This window comes from Paramisgurnus dabryanus, chromosome 5 (assembly GCF_030506205.2).
Source record: "Paramisgurnus dabryanus chromosome 5, PD_genome_1.1, whole genome shotgun sequence".
In the NCBI taxonomy this organism is placed as follows: Eukaryota; Metazoa; Chordata; class Actinopteri; order Cypriniformes; family Cobitidae; genus Paramisgurnus; species Paramisgurnus dabryanus.
Genome location: NC_133341.1, coordinates 39,346,552 through 39,365,949, shown reverse-complemented (window position 1 = coordinate 39,365,949; position 19,398 = coordinate 39,346,552). Strand labels below are relative to the sequence as shown.

Below are 19,398 nucleotides of genomic sequence, written 5' to 3'. Positions count from 1 at the left end.
ATGTGTTTAAAGGGTTTTTGGGAATATACATGGTTTGCGTCAATACATGTGCGTCCTTTATTTTGCGCAGTTTTTGATGAGAGCAGCAGTTTGTTCATTGAGAAATCACACAGGATTTTTGCTTTGCTTCTGATGTGTGATGGGAGGAGTCGGCTTTGCTCACGGACTGAAGGCAATGAAGATGGAGGATCGGTTGCACCGTTAGATGAAAACTGCAGACGACACAGGTGGGATTCATGAAATATTTGAATAAGTTTAGTCACTAAAGCTTTTGCTTAGTTATGCCACGTGATGATAAAACCATTGCGCGTTGACGTTGCTTTGGATTCAAGTGACTGTTGCGATATCGCCTTTCTGCATGACAGACTGGACGATGTTGGTTTAGGGTCCGAATAGGCGATGCGCAACGAAAGTATCGGGCGCGCACCGATGCAATGCGTATTTGTAAGGGGTTTGCAAGTGTCAAGTTTACCAGGTAGGCCTATGTAACAATTCCTGAATCCGAAATCAATGCAATTGTGTTCCTTTAGCTTAATGGGTAACACATATAGTTCGTACTGGTAAAACGCATAAACATATGGAAGGCACAGTTTAGATAAAAGCGTCTGTCAAAATGTGTAATGTAAATATCCAGAGGACGCGATATCTTAACTTACGCGTTTTCTTTTACTTTGCGCGTATGCATGCATGTGAGTGTTTAGCGTAAAAGCCCGTGTTTGTATTTGTGGGTGTGAATCTGTATCGTACAACATCACATATTTTACCGTGCAGTCTCCATTACAGACGCAACAACACATGATTCACTGTGTGGTGTCTCTGTGTACCGCCGCGATTGTAAACGCAATCCCCGTGCATCTCTATTTCAGTGGGGTTTGAGTATTTGTGTGCGCTGCTGTTCTCCTGTACACGCTTGCGCCGTAGGCATCACCACCAACCTGCTTTCCTACTAAATGCATACCCTGAACGCAGACTGAGCGAGTGCGCGCGTCGTCGGATGCTGTGCAGGTTGAAAGACGCGCGCACGACCGGAGATAAGACGAAGAGGTCTTAATAGATGGTTGACATAAAAATCGCTCGTTTGCACGGTACGGAGATGTGTAGGTTAAAGTGATGCGCAATGTCACACCTTCAGTCTCTCCCGAGTGGTGCTGATGCTGGCGTCTATGCAGGTAGGGCTGCGCAGTTTACGCATTGCATTTATGTTTTGACGGCATGTTTTTCAGCTGCATCACGACTGTGAACTTTCAAAATGCTTGTGTGTTAAGTTCCTGCTATGTCTGATTAGTTTACTTTGTAATGCTTTTATGTAAAATGCCGTGGTTTGTGTCGCAGTACGCTGTTGCAGGGAGTGGGCATCAACGACCCCACCTTTACTAATAAATAATTTTGCATAGTCTTTAAGTATTGCTCAGTGCTAAATACGAAGACCAGTTTGTAATGTTAACATTTGGAGAAGCTGGGGAGATGGGAGTGTTCTCACAAAACTCTCTGACGTATCAAGGCATGACTGAGCAAATAACAGCAATAACATCAGAGGATAGATTTGACATCTTTGCCTTAGCTTGAATCTCTTCAGGACCATAAGCAATGAATCGTTTTTGAGCTTTAGGTGAATAATGTCTCTTTATTTGTGACAACATATGTGATTTTTATGTGATTGTGTCGTGCACAAAGTTGCTGAGCATTGCTGTACTACTGGGGTATTTAATATGCATTCGATTTTACTACCTGTCAGGTGATATCCAATCCAGATTTGTGTCTGCTTTTATTATATTGCTTATGAACCGTCCGTCACACATCGAGTAGACATTTTTTCAAGGGCTGACCAGTGACAGTTTGTTTACAATCAAATATGTAATGAAGAGGTATTTGCAATATGGATTATTTACAGACGTGCACATCACACAATTATGATGTTTAATGTTAATTTTAACAACAAGCTGCTCTGTAGCCTATACAAAAAAGAGTTTAACTTGTATACGTGTCTGAACTTGAATCAATAAATTAATCTAGAGAATGGTTAGATGGAAGACGGTGTGGCACAGACTAGTGCTATATTGAATATATTTTACATTTATGCATTTGGCAGATGCTTTTAGCCAAAGTGACTAATCTAGTTTTATTAGTTTGTGCACTCTTAAATCGAATAACACAGCTTGTGTCTAGTTACATCTATTTGTTTCTATTTATTTGAACTCAAAATCAACACAAAATGACACATCATGTGTTAAATAGTATAACACAAAACAATGTGTTAAAATAAACACATCCTTTCTTAGAGTGTGTATTTTACCCTCAACCAAATGATAGATGTTGGCATATTATAATGTTACCAAATGATAGGATGGTACACAATTGGTTTAGATGTATGGCTGTTTTCACAGTGCCAATGAATTTACCCAAAAGCGTTTCCCAATGTTACATAGCGACATAAATGAAACCAGTGAACCTTCTGCCTCTCCGTCATGAATTACTTTGTTTGTCTGGCATACCAACCTGCAATAAGATGTTGAACAGATAAATGGGATAGATGCTGTTTTATAAGACTGACATTTTAGAGGTTATTTGCTATCAGTGTTTCCAAGCATGCACGATTATTTGGCATAAGATCAAAGGTGATCCTAAACTGAATTTCCTTGGAGCCATGTGATTTTTTTTCTGTCTTCTTTGCTGCCTGCACTTGCACCTAAAGAGTACATACTGGTACCAAATGTGTGAATATCTTTAACTAATGGCACATTTAGGGACCCTTTTAATGGCTACTTTATTAATGACAGCTTGGGACGATTTAAAAAAAAATTCTGGCAGTGTGTTTTTAAAGAGCACCTATTTCATTGCTAAAATACAACGTTATTTTGTGTATTTGGTATAATATGATGTGTTCGCGTGATTTATGGTTTAACAAACACATTATTTTCCACATACACTGTAAAAAAATTCCGTAGAAATTGCAGCTGGGTTGCCGGTAATTTACCGTAGATTTACATTTATGTTATTTACTGGCAAGAGTTTGTTCAAAGTTAAATGAACATTAAACATTTACAAGTCTTTGTCTTTACAGAGTAAAACTAAAAAAACAGCATCAAGTAAAACATTCTGGGAAACAAAATCTGAAGCAAAAAACAGAAAAAGGTTGATGATGATTTCTGGTTCCCAGAATGCTTTGCATGAGGCTGTTATTGTATAGTTTTATTCTGTAAAGATAAAGACTTGTTAATATTTAAAATTTATTTAACTTTGAACAAACTCGTTCCAGTAAATAACATAAATGTAAATCTACGGTAAATTACCGGCAACCCAGCTGCAATAACATTGAAATTTCTACGGAATTTTTTTACAGTGTACCGCAAATTTTTGTAGCTCCAGATTTCACTCTCTTCCTGAAACGCACTGATTTGAAAAGCTCTATGTCCCTGATTGGCCAGCTAATCTGTACGTTGTGATTGGCCTGAATACCTCTGATGTCAGCCGGAAATGTGACGCTCCTTACCATGTTTAAAAGATTCGATCACAATGCTAACAGGAGTTAACTTACAGTAGGCTTGTTGCGATAGTCGGTGAAACGGTGATTACCGGTGCTTCAGCCTCTCACCGGTTAGATCACTTGCCCACCGCGACACCGTCTTTCACCGTCGTTTTGATATTTTCTTGTAATTAAATAATTTAGTTTCGTTAGAGAGAGCAAACACTTACAACTGAATGTGTCTGCTCGCTGAATTCAGTGAAGCTGAATGCGCATCACGTCACAGAGTAGCAGGTGTCAGATTTCATTTCTTTCAGTCAGAGTTTGCGAGGCTCGCGTCATCAAAGAGCAGCGGCTGCGGGTGTCAGATTTCATTTATTCCTGTCAGTCTGCGCCGAGCAGACGATGGCAGAAGCCGCGTGCTTACTCGTTTTTGTTATAAGATACATATATGATGTTTAATATAGGCGAGATCGTTTTGTTGTTGTGTTTTTCATTAAGAATAATAATAAACCCATCATTCAAGCAGCGCTTTATGGAGGAATAGCCGGTTGCTCTGCTTGGGACTGCCGGGTTTCTGTCAGAAGTACCTGCGCACATTGACTCAAGCACTTAAACCAGCTGTTGCACTCGCATTTGCACGCAAATTCATACGCGATTTAACGCAGCGTACGCAAGCGCTGGATTTAAACAACAGTTGCATCTAATTCAAAAGTGAAAGTAAAATGCGAACTTCTGTGCATTTATAAGCCCCTCCCACCCGGTGAAACCGGTAAAACCGGGTTTGTCACACGCTGATTAACCGGTGGGAAAATTCTGTCACCGCAACAACCCTAACTTACAGGCAGTGAGTCAAAGCGGGAGGAATTATGATAATGTCGGTCTTTTCTACATCACCAATCCCAGGAAGTAAACTGCTGCTTACAAAAAAAGTGTGTTTGTTGTAGTCCAAGAAAAGAGATTTACGTTGGAGATGATAACTCGCATCTTTGTTTTTCTTTGGGATTTGTCCCTGTTGTGTTAACATGTACTAATACACACCTACACACCAAAGGAAATGTAAAATCGTGAATCAGACCATAGTTGCTCTTTAAATCACCTTTTATTTGTGGAATAAATCCCAGTGGTTTTCCTGGACAAAAATAAATTGGAAAATCTGAAATAGGAAATGTTTCTCCCCGAAGTGCTCTTCTGTATGAACATCTGGGTTTTCCCTAATTTAACTTCAGAGGTCTCTTGTGTATCATCATTGTGGCAGGACATGTACCGGCTTTTATAAAAATAGCCTAAGATTTAAGTCTATTTAGACCGCATTACAAAACATGATTTTCTACAAGATGGTATGAGAGTAAGAGGAAATGTTTTTGGTCTGTGTTCCCTTAGGGGCAGACTATCCATTTTAAATGGGTATGTTTCTTTAAAAAAGCTATATTTATTATTTTATTAGCTTATCACCAGTGCCGAACTGCACCTGCTCTTAAACATATCTGAGTTTTTAAATTCACGCTGCCCTCGTGTTAAAAGATAAGTGAGCTTTACACAAACAATAGTGTTAAACTAATAAAATTAACAATAAGATAAAGCACTTTATGGATAACCTTAAATACAAAGTGCTGTGTTTTCCTAACAAACAGCCGGCTTCAGGGTTTGGGTAGTATTTATTTTAAAGCGGATTGGGTTAAGATTTCTTTTTCGTTCTCGTATGAAATCTTGAAAAGGAACAGCTGCCCTTCACCACCAGTATCAGGGCCCGGTGGCCTTGGGCTGGTTTTCCTCAGGTATTATTTCTTTCATTTGGCAAAATTCACTCGACTGAGAAAGAAAATATTAAACTGCTTTTTTCATTAGGATTCTCAGGGAGCTTTGCACTAAAGTATTGATAGTTTTGACAAATATTATCTGAATATCAACAAGAATGAAAAGTGATGAGGACCTTAATAGCCAAGTCTGCGTGCAAAAGCATATTTTCTTTCAGTTCAAGTGAGAGGTCTTTAACAGGAGCTGTACCTGTGAACCATGTCAACATGAACACCTCCATTACTGAAGGTCACAGCCTTGTGTCAACACAACAAATGTTTTCATACACCTTGTTATCAATGGTTATATTCAAACCATCACTGAGTGAAGCTTATAGGGATAGTTCACTACACAGAGGAATAAATTGTAAGGAATGTCTCTAACAAAGCAGAAATGGGGCACCATTGACTTTCATAGTAAGGAACGAGGAGAATGGTGCTCCTGATCTGTTTGGTTATAAACATTCTTTAAAACATCCTGTAGTTTATACAGGTTTAAAACAACTTGAGTGTGAGTAAATGATGACAGAAATATCTTTTTTTTTCCTTTAATACAGGCTATTGATTTAGTGAATTATAAGTCTGAACTTATGAAGTGTTTCAGCGTGATTTAAATGTCAGGGTGAATGTAGTTTAGCTGATACTGTTATAGATGTATGGGGTCGTAAGGGAAATGTTCCTGCTGTCATAAACAGAGATAAATTTGTCCTTTCTGCTGATGTGAGATCAGTGGCGGTTGTCTTCAACAACATCACTCATGGCTTTATTTTATGTAAAAGATGCCTGTTGCTTATTTGTGACCCTGGAGCACAAACCATAAGTCGCACGTGTATAGCAATAGCTAAAAATACATTTTATGGGTCAAAATTATCGATTTTTTATGCCAAAAATGAATAGGATATTATATGTTCTACTGTAAATCTATCAGAAGTGTATTTATCATTACACTCTTAAAACAAATGTGTTAAAATAACACATCTAGTGTGTTGTCCTTCACTAAACACATCTCTGTGTAATTTTTGGAACAACACACTTTGTGTTGTTTTAACACATCTTGTGTTGTACCTTTTATTTATTTGAACTCAAAATCACCACTAATTTTAATGTGTTAAAATGACACATAATGTGTTAAATAGTTTAACACAAAACAGTGTGTTAAAATTAACACATCTTTTCTTAGAGTGTAGTAATATTTGTTGCTAAGGAACCTATTTTTTACAACTTTAAAGGCAATTTTCTCAATATTTGGATTTTTTAGGGCTGGGAAAAGATTAATCGCGATTAATCGCATACAAAATAAAAGTAATTTTTTTGCGTAATACTATGTGTGTACTGTGTGTAATTATTGTGTATATTTAACCACACACACATACATATACTACATGTCAGAGTTTTTTTTATATATATCACATTTTTTTATTTATATATAATATAGAATATATAAAAATATAAATAAATATATATACACATGTAAATGTTACTTAAATACATACATGAATGTGTGTGTATTTATATGAACATTATAATTACACAGAGCACACACTCATATATTATGCCAAAAATCACTTTTATTTTGTATGCGATTAATCGCGATTAATCTTTTCCCAGCCCTAGATTTTTTATATTATTTCAGTTACATTTGGTTGCAATGTCATCATTTTTTCAAGGGTTATATTTTCAATTATTTTAATAATTTGGTACTCATTGTCATGGATCACAAGATATTACAGGCCATAACAGTATAATACATACTTATATAGCTGAAAATCATGATTTTCTGTTGTTCAAATCGAGAGTCAAACTCTGTTACCAAGGTAGAGTAAAAGGCTTGTTATAGTTCTGCAAAGGTCCTACGGCGTAGCTTCGACGGCTCGTGTCACTCTTCATGTATACTTCTTAGGGATGCACCAATTATTCGGCAGCTGAAATTATTCAGCCGAAAATAGAAAAAAATTCTGGTTTTTGGTGTTCGGCCGAACAAGTGAAAGGTCGAAATACTTTTAACAAACAATGAGGTCTTCAACGTGATCACACAAATGCTGCAAACATAATGATAAAAACATTTTAAAGTGTCTGAGAAAAACATATAGCGCTACAAGTTTCATTTATCATTTTAAATCAAGACATCCTGAATAGGGCCGGGTATCGATTCACATGTTCCAGATCGATTCGATTTCGATTCACAAGCTATTCACAAGATTCAATTTTCAATTCCAGTTCTCAGGTTTTAATGCTCAATTCTCGATTCAACTCAATGAATATAGATTTAATACAAATAGTATATTAATAAAAAAGAAATTAAAAGCCACAACACTATCGTCGTCATCGTCTTGCTTGTGAAATCTAAAATGCTTCCCTCTTTTTATGTGAAGGTGGTATCAACGTCGATGAAGCACCTGAAACCGCCATTTTAAGCACTGAATTAATGAATGAATGACAGGCTCGCCTCTCACTCCTTGGTAACATCGCGCAAGGCAAAAAAGAGGGTGACATCTAGTGAAGAAGACTAGTAATTAGATTAACGTTAATCTTACGTTCAATGTTTGCGTAAATAAATATGAAAGAAATCTATTCTGCTTTTTGAGAATCGATTATGAATCACCACGTTTTAAAAAAAACGATTAATTGAAAAATATTTATTTTTTGCACAGCCCTAATCCTGAACACCATGCAGCGTATGAGAAAGACGATCCTGGGTATCTGCTGAATGCACAAGCAAAGAGAACGAGAGACTTTAGCTTTTCATCTCATGTCATAGGACGACGAAGAGCGTCAGCAGCAGTATGTAATAAAAACTTCCTAGAACCATTAAAGTCCTACAATGACAAACACACTTATATTAAACCAGAAATAAAAAGTTTATTAACAATAAGCTTTTAGTTAGACTGCTTTGTTGAGAGCTTTTTTATCTCCTGTCAATCTTGCAGCCGTCTCTCTTTCTCCCTTTGCTCGTGTTGGACCGTGCACATACTCGCGCATCTGCGGCTCAACATACAGTGCTATATAAATGCATCATTGCAAGTCTCTTAAAGCAGAGTAATGAATGGGTTATTTGCATTTTGCGTGGGAATAGACTATAAAATGCACTTAATATTGTTGACAGTATCTCTCTCTCTCTCTCTCTCTCTCTCTCTCTCTCTCTCTCTCTCTCTCGCTCTCTCTCTCGCTCTCTCTCTCGCTCTCTCTCTCGCTCTCTCTCTCGCTCTCTCTCTCGCTCTCTCTCTCGCTCTCTCTCTCGCTCTCTCTCTCGCTCTCTCTCTCGCTCTCTCTCTCTCTCTCTCTCTCTCTCTCTCTCTCTGTGCGCATGTGCTAGCGTGAGCGTGAGGAGGTTGTGAGCGTCTGAGCGAACTGCTGATAGTTTGAGTGAGTTTTCTTTATTTCCTTTTCCCTGGTTTGTTTAAACATATTTGTCAAGTGTAGACGTAGTTGTTGACAATTTCGCCACTTAAGGGTGGTGAAAATGGGGACAAATTCAGATGGTTGTGCCTCCTTAACAGCTAAACATGGGTGCAAATGCATACCTGACGAGACAATAACAGTTGAGGATTGTTTAATTGCGATTAGTAGTGAAGTTGGCGCTCGCAATATTGTGTCCGCATCACGGATGAATAAAGCGGTTGTTGTCTTTTTGAGAGAAGTGTCTTTTGTGCAGCATTTGGTTGAGTTTGGCATATCTGTAAGAGATACTTTTTTACCAGTTTTGCCGTTGTCGAATCCTTCCAAAAGAGTTATCCTGTCAAATGTGCCTCCATTTATCAGCAATGATTCACTCGAGCGTCTGTTAGGACGCTATGGTAAATTAGTGGGGCCGATTAAGATGATTCCTTTTGGAACAAAAAATCCGGATTTTAAACATGTGATGTCGTTTAGACGTCAGACTTTTATGATCCTGAATGCAGAATTTCAGTCTTTGAATACGTCAGCGAAAACTACTTTGTTGGGTAAAGATTATATAATTTATATCAGTACCGAATCAATGAAGTGTTTTAGTTGTGGAATGTATGGCCATACAAAACAGTCATGTCCAAAGAATGATGAGGCTAGCAATAATAATGAGACTGTGAATAACCCTACGGCAGAGCAATTAACGTTGTCTTCTATCCAGATAAATAATAAAGATGGAAATAATAACGGTGGCACTGATCAGGAAACTGAACCATCTTCTCTTTCTAAAGATGGAGGTAATGTTGTTGAAATGAATGAATCTATACATATTGCTGCAAAAGCAGATGTAGATGTTAATGTCAATGTGGGTGTAGTTCAGGACGAGGGAGAGATCGCTGAGACAGATCCTCCTGGTGAAAACAGCGCACCGGAGCAGCCTGTAGAGGGGGCTGAAATAGCGGACCCTGCTGGCGAGCTAGTAGATTCACAGGAATCAGGACTCAGTGTATCACAGGGTGATGTGGCTTTGATGATTGAAGGAAGTGAAGTTCAGTCTATGGATTCTGATAGTGAGGGCTCTTATATAGCAGAATCTCAAGGAGGATCTGCAGAGAGTTGTCAGATTTCCAAAATAAAGCGTCCTCTTTATACAGTTCAACAAATAAATGATTTTCTTGATGATACTTTCAATCAGAGAAAACCAAAACTTGAAAAGTATTTCCCTGATTTACAGCTTTTTATTGATTCATGTGTAGTGGTTATGAGAAAAGCAACACTGGAGGAGCTTGATCAGCCTAAACGTTACAGGCTCAAAAAACACATGAGTATTGTTAAAAAGAAAATTAAAAGCTTGTTTAAAGAGATATAAATAAGGTTATGAGTATTAGTTTGGTTCTCTGGATCCTTGGATATCTTAGCCTTATTTTTCTTATGGCATCTATAAATATTGGATCTTTTAATATCAATGGATGTCGTGATACAACAAAGAGATTTGCTCTATTTAATTATTTACAGTTGAAAAAAGTAGATGTTATTTTGCTTCAAGAGACTCATACAGATGTTCAAAATCAGACGCAGTGGAATTGTGATTGGAAGGGAAATATTATAATGAGCCATGGTACTAATCTTAGTGCTGGAGTTGCTATACTTTTTTCTCCATACGTCTGTGATCAACCAGTTATGGTTGAGATAATATCTGGTAGACTTCTGAGAGTAGATATTACCTTGGGACAAAATAGATTCTCTTTTTTTAATATATATGCTCCAAATGTTGGACAAGAGCGTTTAGTATTTTTTGAAAAATTATCTGAAGCTTTGTCACAGTGTCCAATGGATAACATTGTTGTAGTAGGAGGGGATTTTAATTGTACATTAAATCCAGATCTTGATAGGAATCATGATGAACCTCACCCAAATTCTGCAGAGATTTTAAAAAATGTTATCAGATATCATGATTTGGTTGATTTGTGGAGAGAAAGTTTTCCTGGTGTTAAGCAATATACCTGGTTAAAAAATAATTCCAATTTTTTGTCTGGAGCGAGACTTGACCGCTTCTATGTTGCTAAGAGTAATAGAGGTAGATTTTATAATAGCTCAATAGCACCATCTTTTCTGTCTGATCATCATTTTATTTCTGTAACTGTTTCTGCTATATCTTTAAAAGCACATAAATCACACTGGCACTTCAATAATAGATTATTACAGGATCACTCTTTTATTCACTCTTTTGACCTTTTCTGGAAATCTTGGAGAGAGGAGAGAGTAAATTTTTCTTGTTTAAAGCTGCCGTCGACAACTTATTTTATCATATTTTTTGATCATATTCACTGAAACCAACACTATGCTCCGATAGAACAACATCAACTAGACTGTTTAAGAAAAAACCCTGCGCTTCTAGCTCCACCTGGAGCCTGTTATTTGTTTTGCAAAAATCCACCGCTCCCGGTTCATTTGGTCCAATCAGCGCAGGCTGGTTCATTTGGTCCAATCAGCGCAGGGCTGTGTAAAATCTGCCTGTCAATCACAGTACCTGCACGCGCCACAGATCCCCATCCCCCTCGCGCGCGTTACAATATCACGTGCATCCGCCTGAATTCATAGTTGTTTTGGTTTGAATGCAGCGTGATGGCGGAGAGAACTTTCAGTAACAAACTTCCGATTTCTCGGTTAACAACTAGAGCTAGGAAAACAACCAATGAAAAGAAGGAAACAAAGATAGAAAGCGACTGTGACCGTATTAAAACTAGGATCAATATCGGACCGGCATTTGAAAGGAATCTACGAGATTTCAAGCTGGATGCAGAGCTTGCCACATTTCTTCTCGACAGGTAATTGTGCTTTATCAACCATTGATTGTATTTCGGAGTGTTATGTAAGTAATCTAAGTATTCTTGCTAAGTATGCGTTCACAATAATACTTTTGCACACGCGCTGACGAGAACGTGCTCTGAGGGAGGTTGCTCGGAGGTAGTGGGGGAGGGACATGAAATTGTAAACATTTGGAAACTGCTCAATCCTCCAGAGTTGCCGACGGCAGCTTTAAGTCAATGGTGGGATATGGGCAAAGTACACATTAAAATGTTTTGTCAACAATACACTGCCTATACCACTAGAGCCCTGAAAGAAAAAATGAAGGCACTTGAAGAAGATATCCTTAAACAGACTAATTATGGTGACTCTGTTGATGCTATAGAGAGGAAGAAATTCCTATTGAAGTCCCTATTGGAGGAGCAAGGGAAAACAGCCCTTTTAAGGACCAGATATTCTCAGTTAAATCATATGGATGCCCCTTCTGCATTTTTCTTTAGTCTTGAAAAAAACCAAGAGAACAGAAATGCTTCCATAAATTGAAATTACCAGAAGGCGGAGTCACAGTTGACCAGCAGACAATTCGTACTCATGCCCTTAACTTTTATGAGAACCTTTACTGTACTGAACTGTGTGATGGAACAGTAACAGAACAACTTTTGGATGATCTACCAAAATTAGCAGATGAAGATCGAAAAATCCTTGAGAAATCTATTTCCTTAGCTGAACTTTCTGAAGCTGTCCAGGAGCTGAGCCCTGGGAAATCACCTGGCCTTGATGGTCTTTCGGCTGAATTTTTTCGTGTATTTTGGAAATTGATTGGAGAGGATTTGTATGCAGTTCTTCATGAAAGTTTTAATCAAGGGATACTTCCACTGAGTTGTCGGAGGGCTGTTTTAACGTTGATCCCGAAGAAAGGAGATCTTGGGTTCCTCAAGAACTGGCGACCCGTCTCTTTAATCTGTGTTGATTTCAAAATACTATCTAAAACAATAACTAATAGGCTTAAAAAATATATGGCAAATGTAATTCATGAAGATCAGACTTTTTGTGTCCCTAAACGAACAATTTTTGATAACCTTTTTCTAGTGAGAGACATTATTGCAGTCACAAAAAAACACAAATTGGACATTGGGTTTCTTTCCCTGGATCAGGAAAAAGCCTTTGACAGGGTGGATCATCAATATTTGTTTAAGACCCTGGAGGCCTTTGGATTTGGTCCACATTTTGTCTCTCTTATCAAGTTGTTGTATAGGGACATTTATAGTATGCTGAGGATTAATGGGACTCTTACTAGGCCATTCCCTGTGACTAGGGGGATAAGGCAAGGATGCCCTCTTTCTGGGCTTCTTTATTCGATTGCCATTGAGCCGTTGCTGGTTATGTTGAGAAAGCAGCTTTCTGGTATTGGTGTCCCAGGTTCTCCAGAAGTTGTCCCAGTAAAATTGACAGCTTATGCAGATGACGTAACAGTCATAATTAAGAGTACTAATGATGTTACCAAACTTATTTCTTGTTTAAATATGTTTCAAAAAGCAACATCTGCACGTATAAACTGGGATAAATGTGCATCATTTCTCTTAGGAGACTGGGAAAATGAAGGACCACCTCAATTGCCACAACAGTGTAAATGGGCTCGGGATGGCTTTAAAATATTGGGTGTTTATTTTGGGACAGCTCAATATACTGAAAAGAACTGGGAGGGTCTAGCAGATCGAGTGATTGGCAGATTGCAGAAATGGCAATGGCTTGTTCCACAACTCTCTTTCAGAGGTAGATGCCTGATTATTAATAATCTAGCAGCCTCAATGCTATGGCACAGAGTTACTGTTTTTAATCCTCCTAGGGAATTACTTGGGACAATTCAAAAGGCTTTTGTTAATTTTTTTTGGAATGGTCTTCATTGGCTTACTCCTGGGATAATTTACCTTCCTGTGGCAGAGGGAGGTCAAGGTTTAATACATATAGAGTCAAAAATATTAGCAATGAGATTACAAACATTGCAGAAGATTCTGTATTGTTCTGATCATTTACGCTGGGCTACATTTGGTTTATGTTTGTTAACAGATCTAGGTGGAGTAGGCCTAGATAAACAGTTGTTTTTAATAGACAAACCATTTGAGGACAAGAAACAGTGTTTTTGGTCTAGTTTCTATTTATCAGTAATTAAAGCATGGAAGTATTTAAATATTTACAGAACTGAAGAAGTGCATTATGGGATTTTAGAACCTTTGTTTTTTAATCCCCTTATACAACTGCCATCTAATGTATCCCCTTTAATTCCCAATTTTCTGAATGGTGGGGTCAGTAAAGTAAGGGACTTAATTGATTTAACTCAAGGTCAGTGGAGAACTGTGCAATCAATTGCTACACAGGTTGAACTCAAATCCCTGAGGATTGTGGAGAAGATAATGGAGTGCATTAAAGATGCTTTTCCTCCTACATTAGTTTCTTTCATAAACTTAGTTTTGGTAAATGGGTTTATACATCAGAACTTTCCTGAACTCAGAGTGATACCTACAGATGAAAGAATTGGTTCTGATATTAATCAGACGACATTGCTGAAGGGATATGGGGATATGTTCTTTCATGATATGGATAAGAAAGTTCTTTATTATATTTGTGTCAAATCTGTACATGTTGGGCAATTGCAAGAAAGGACCGATACTAAATGGAGGGCAAAGCTCTCTTTTGGTGAAGATATGCATCCATCTTGGAGAGTATTATATAAGCCTCCTATTTCTAAGAGATGTGGAGATATTCAGTGGAGGGTACTCCATTGTGTTATAGCCTCAAATAGCTTAGTTTCGAAATTTAATGAAGTGGTTTTATTGTGTCCTTTCTGTGATGCTCATGACACTGTGTTTCATATGTTCTCTGAATGTTTAAGACTTCGTCCTCTTTTTGTAATTTTAGAAAACCTCATTACAAAATTGGGTTTTTTATACAATATTACTTTATTTATATTGGGATGTAAATACAGAAGGTCATGGCAACAACAATGTGTTCTTGCCAATTTTTTGATTGGTCAAGCTAAGCTAGCCATTTTGAAATCCCATCAGTGCAAAAAAGCAGGACAGGATGTTGATATGGTAGCTATGTTTAAGTCCTTGGTAAAAACACGAGTGATTATTGAGTATTCATATTATCGATATACTGACAATATTGCCTTTTTTGAATGGAGATGGGGTGTTAGAGAGGCACTGGTGATGGTGAATGAAAATGGAAACTTAGTGTTCAGTTGGTGAGTGAGATTATAAGACTGGTTGTACTAAATGTATGAAAATGTATATTGTTGAAATTGTAATCTGCTGTTTGATTTTATCGATAACCCTATTTTAATTAAAAGGACTCTTAAAAGTCAAAAAGTCTCTCTCTCTCTCTCTCTCTCTCTCTCTCTCTCTCTCTCTCTCTCTCTCTCTCTCTCTCTCTCTCTCTCTCTCTCTCTCTCTCTCTCTCTCTCTCTCTCTCTCTCTCTCTCTCTCTCTCTCTCTCTCTCTCTCTCTCTCTCTCTCTCTCTCTCTCTCTCTCTCTCTCTCTCTCTCTCTCTCTCTCTCTCTCTCTCTCGCTTTTTACCTATATAAGACACTTTTACAGAAACTATTGCATTGTTATGACCTGTAACATCTTGTGATCAATGAAAATGAGTACCAAATTAGTGTTTAAAAAATATAACCATTTGAAATGAGCAGATAATGACTTTGGACACCAAATGTAATATATACTGCAAAATTTAATCATGCACCAATCCCGGGTTTCTTTAACTTGTTTTGAGCCTCCTGACTGTGGTTTGTTTGTTCTTTTTCTTGTTTATCTGGGAGTCGTTCCCTTACGGAGGTGGCTGTAAAAAGAGGTTTGCTCATAATTAGATTCGCATTTACTTGCATGGAATTATAATAAATGAATCGAATTATAAGGAAGAAAGGCACTGCAGCAGAATTAATAGATGACTTAATGTGCAATGTTTCATTATAGGCTGCTTCCACTCATTTTTTTACGCTTGGCCAAATTTTATGTCATTTTTAAGACTCTGAAAAGGGACATGAATCTAGAATGAATACATTTTGATGGACATAATCTTAATGCAGACAGCAAAGACTTACAGTAAACTGACCGTGCATAAGAGGCTTTTCTGAATTATTAAATTAATAATCATCAATAGCATAATCTCATATAATTTAAGCAAATCTGAACGTATGACACAAAGCTTCATGTGCCTGTTGTCTAGTAGTTGGGCCCGACATTAAGTCGATACTATGAGGATGTATCTGCATCTGATTCCATTTTTTGGTTCTCAATCTCATCTCATGAGAGACCGTGATTCATCTGACTGACACGTTGTTGTATGTTTTGTCTAAAAGCCTTGAGATTAACAGTGTTGGATTGTATGAATTACACAAAAGAGGGGTTTTCTCTTTGTTGCCTCTCCGAGTTCTCACGGTCTGTAATTCATTGTTTCAGCGAAGCTACGGCTGTAGTGCGTATCAGTTTGTGTCTGGGTTTGTGTTTATAACCCCGCTGTGTTAATTCACCAGCACTTGAAGGTCGCTCCACATGACAGCGGCTCTGTCTGAGATCCAGAGACGTTCAGTAGATTTTTAGGGTGTTTGAGGGCTCAACACGCTCTTATAGCAGAGATAAGCCCAGCTTAATACTGGGAGGACACTAAACAAACATGATCTGTGGCTCTGTTGCAGGAAATCCAGCAAAAACAGGATTTAGTGTTTAGAAAGGTCTGCATAAGCATCGAGTCCATTCCCTGGGAAATTGTGCTACGAACAAAATGCCTTAAATAGCAAATTAAATAAATGATTAAGGAATTGACATTCCTTTGCACATTGTTATGTAAATTGGACCTTACAGATTGATCACTAAAAAAACATGGCTAAAAGACATGTTCTGTACATTTTGTAGCGATTGTATCAGTAATATTTTACAAAACAATAGCTACACACTGATCATTGTGATATCTTGTATATTGTCGCTCATTGCTAGAACTTTCACATGAGATCTCAGTGTTCAGCATGAGCTGTCAGGTGATTTGTGTGTGTATGTGTGGAAAGGTCATCTCACTTCATCTGTAGCTCCAGTGGGAAAAATTACAGACCACCCACACCTCTCTCACCCTGCCCTCTGTCCTCTTTCATCTGAACCCTCTCTGTCTCGACCCCTTTTTCGCCCAAACCCTCTCTCACCAGAACCCTATCTCAATAAATGCCGGGGTATACTTTTTTCCGCGCCTGCGCAGCTTTCCAAGTATACTACCAGCGGCTACACGTGGATGGCCGTGCTGGACACATGTACGCAATACAAATAATTTCTTATTAAAATTATTACTCTACCAGGCTTTCAGTGCAGCACTGATTTGCAATATTTACAGTACATAAAAAAATAGGATAGATGAAGAAAAGTTGAACATTTCTCAACTTTTCAAGCGGCAACGTGTGCGTCAGCCAATCACATCGCCTTATGCAAATAGGCAGAGCCAGCCAATTACGATTATGGAAGACCGGAGCTTGTGTTGCGGCCACAGTGATTGGCTTTTGGCCACGCTTGAGACAAGCCTTCCGTTAAGCGTTAACGCTGACGGACCGTGTGAATGCACCGTTACTGTCCCTCTTTCACCCAAACCCAGTCTAGGCCAACCCCTCTCTCACCCAAACCCTTTCTAGCTCAACCCCTCCCTAACCCAAACCCTCTGCAGCTTAACCCCTCTTTCACCCAAACCCTCTCCAGCTTAACCCCTCTCTCACCCAAACCCTTTCTAGCTCAACCCCTCCCTAACCCAAACCCTCTGCAGCTTAACCCCTCTTTCACCCAAACCCTCTCCAGCTTAACCCCTCCCTAACCCAAACCCTCTGCAGCTTAACCCCTCTTTCACCCAAACCCTCTCTAGCTTAACCCCTCTCTCACCCAAACCCTTTCTAGCTCAACCCCTCCCTAACCCAAACCCTCTCCAGCTCAACCCCTCTCTAACCCAAACCCTCTCCAGCTCAACCCCTCTCTAACCCAAACCCTCTCCAGCTCAACCCCTCTCTCACCCAAACCCTCTCCAGCTCAACCCCTCTCTAACCCAAACCCTCTCCAGCTCAACCCCTCTCTCACCCAAACCCTCTCCAGCTCAACCCGTCTCTCACCCAACTTCTTTTCATACAACTTTCTCTTACTGTCCCTCTCTCACCCAAACCCAGTCTAGCTGTCAACAGACCACTCTCTCGCCCAACTCGTTTTTCTTCTCATCTATCCCAATCACTATTCTATGTTGTTTTTTTGTGTGTCAACTTAGTCGCTGATGTTTCTTCTATTGGCTTAAAAATGGAAACAAATAAGAATTGCTAAACTACATTCTGTAAAATTGATCAAATAATCTGGATTTGAATAAATTTGATGATAAATTTTTGAGTTCATATTGAAATCTTCAATAATGTTGACTTTTAATTGCCAACTTGTCAAATCTGAGATCTCCTCTAAATCTTCAGTAGAGATATTTGTGAGATGTCTGAGGTGAGATATTATAGGAGACTTATGCAAAGGTTTTCATTTGCTCTCAGATAAATCTCGTAGAGAAATCAGTTGTGATGTTAAAGAGATCTCATCATCTGTGATTTTTCATAATAATGGGTAATTAATAGATATGGGTAAAACATAAATACATGATGCTCTGCTGCATCTCTACTATATTTACCATGTGATGGCTGTGCAATTTACTTAAAATGCATCATTCATATTGTATAGTAAAAACAATCATTTGTGATTTTATAACTCATGCATCATCGGGTTAAATCTGATGGGACTGTCTGTGATACATTTCACATAAGGTAACAAAAGTGGTTTAATCTAGAGTTTAAGAAAGCTACTTTGTGCCTAGACAGCCAACAAGATAATGCGGACTTTATGCCGGCTTGTCTTAAAAGAGTCATACTGGCATCGAGAGCAGAGAGAGAAAAATGAGATAAAGCAAAGGCCATTCTAGATACAGTATAATATCACTCAACATAGCGCCGCTCGCTCCTCCTCTCATGTCAGACCAATCTGATACGCTCGAATAAGCCAAAGAAACGATGTCTAAAAGCCCGACTCCCTCCCTGTCTGCATACTGCAAGAGCTATTCATAGATCACCAATGAAAATCCACCGACTGTACTCGCTTTCAATGAATTACTCCTTTGTCTTGAGTTAGTATTGGCACATGCAAGTTTAGATGAGTAATGTTTCAATTGAGGAAGCAGGAATATCACTTAACAACTTAAAGTAACCCTGAAGATGATGGTTTTGTTGGATAAATATTTAACGCAATGTTCTTGTAGTTGCAATATCTGGATCAACTCTCTTGAATCAGTTTTCATATTTTATATAGAATGAAAATGGGCTTTCTATCATGAATACATGTGGGATGGAATCCCTTTAGTCAATTACATCCCCCATGTTCGGAGATAAATGGCGAAATGAAGAGAAGACTCAATTTCCATCCCACATGTGTCATGTCATATTTAGGAATAATATTTTTCGCTGGAAGGCGGGCGACGGAAGGGAGCCGAATCTTGAAAATACAAACGCTGGACGAGAAGAGAAAGTGAAGGGAAGCATGACTCCATCCATCACACCCGCACATACACACATCACACACCCCGAAGTGACAGCGCTGTTAACTGGTGAATGAAAAATACTGGCGGGAGACTTTCACATGACACACATCTACTGACACTGTCGGATGAGGACATATATGATTTTGATGAAGTTTTTGGCCTACATACTGACAGTAGTCTAAAAATATTTAAAAAAAAAAATGTTTTTCACTGCAAAGTCATAGAAGAACCATTTATTTTTTTATATATAAGTAGTCTAAAGAGCCAGTTTTCACAGCAAAGTCAGTTTTGTGAAATAAAAAGTTTTTTTCAGACAATAAAGTCCCCTTGAAATCAAAACTGACTATTCTTGTATTGTAATG

At 38.3% G+C, this 19,398-nt stretch overlaps 1 protein-coding gene across 5 annotated transcripts in view; it reads left to right on the top strand.

The window, feature by feature from the left end:
- Nucleotides 1-97: 97 nt before the first annotated feature.
- apba1a (amyloid beta (A4) precursor protein-binding, family A, member 1a) overlaps nt 98-19,398 on the top strand; it is a 63,919-nt gene continuing 44,618 nt past the window's right edge. For 3 of the 5 annotated variants that reach the window (XM_065284089.2, XM_065284088.2, XM_073814753.1), the window contains exon 1: nt 99-227. The gene's annotated coding sequence lies outside the window, so the exon portion shown is untranslated. Of the gene's footprint in view, nt 228-794; nt 1,170-19,398 lie in introns of those variants that run through there. The other 2 variants (XM_073814754.1, XM_073814752.1) reach the window with 2 other exon arrangements.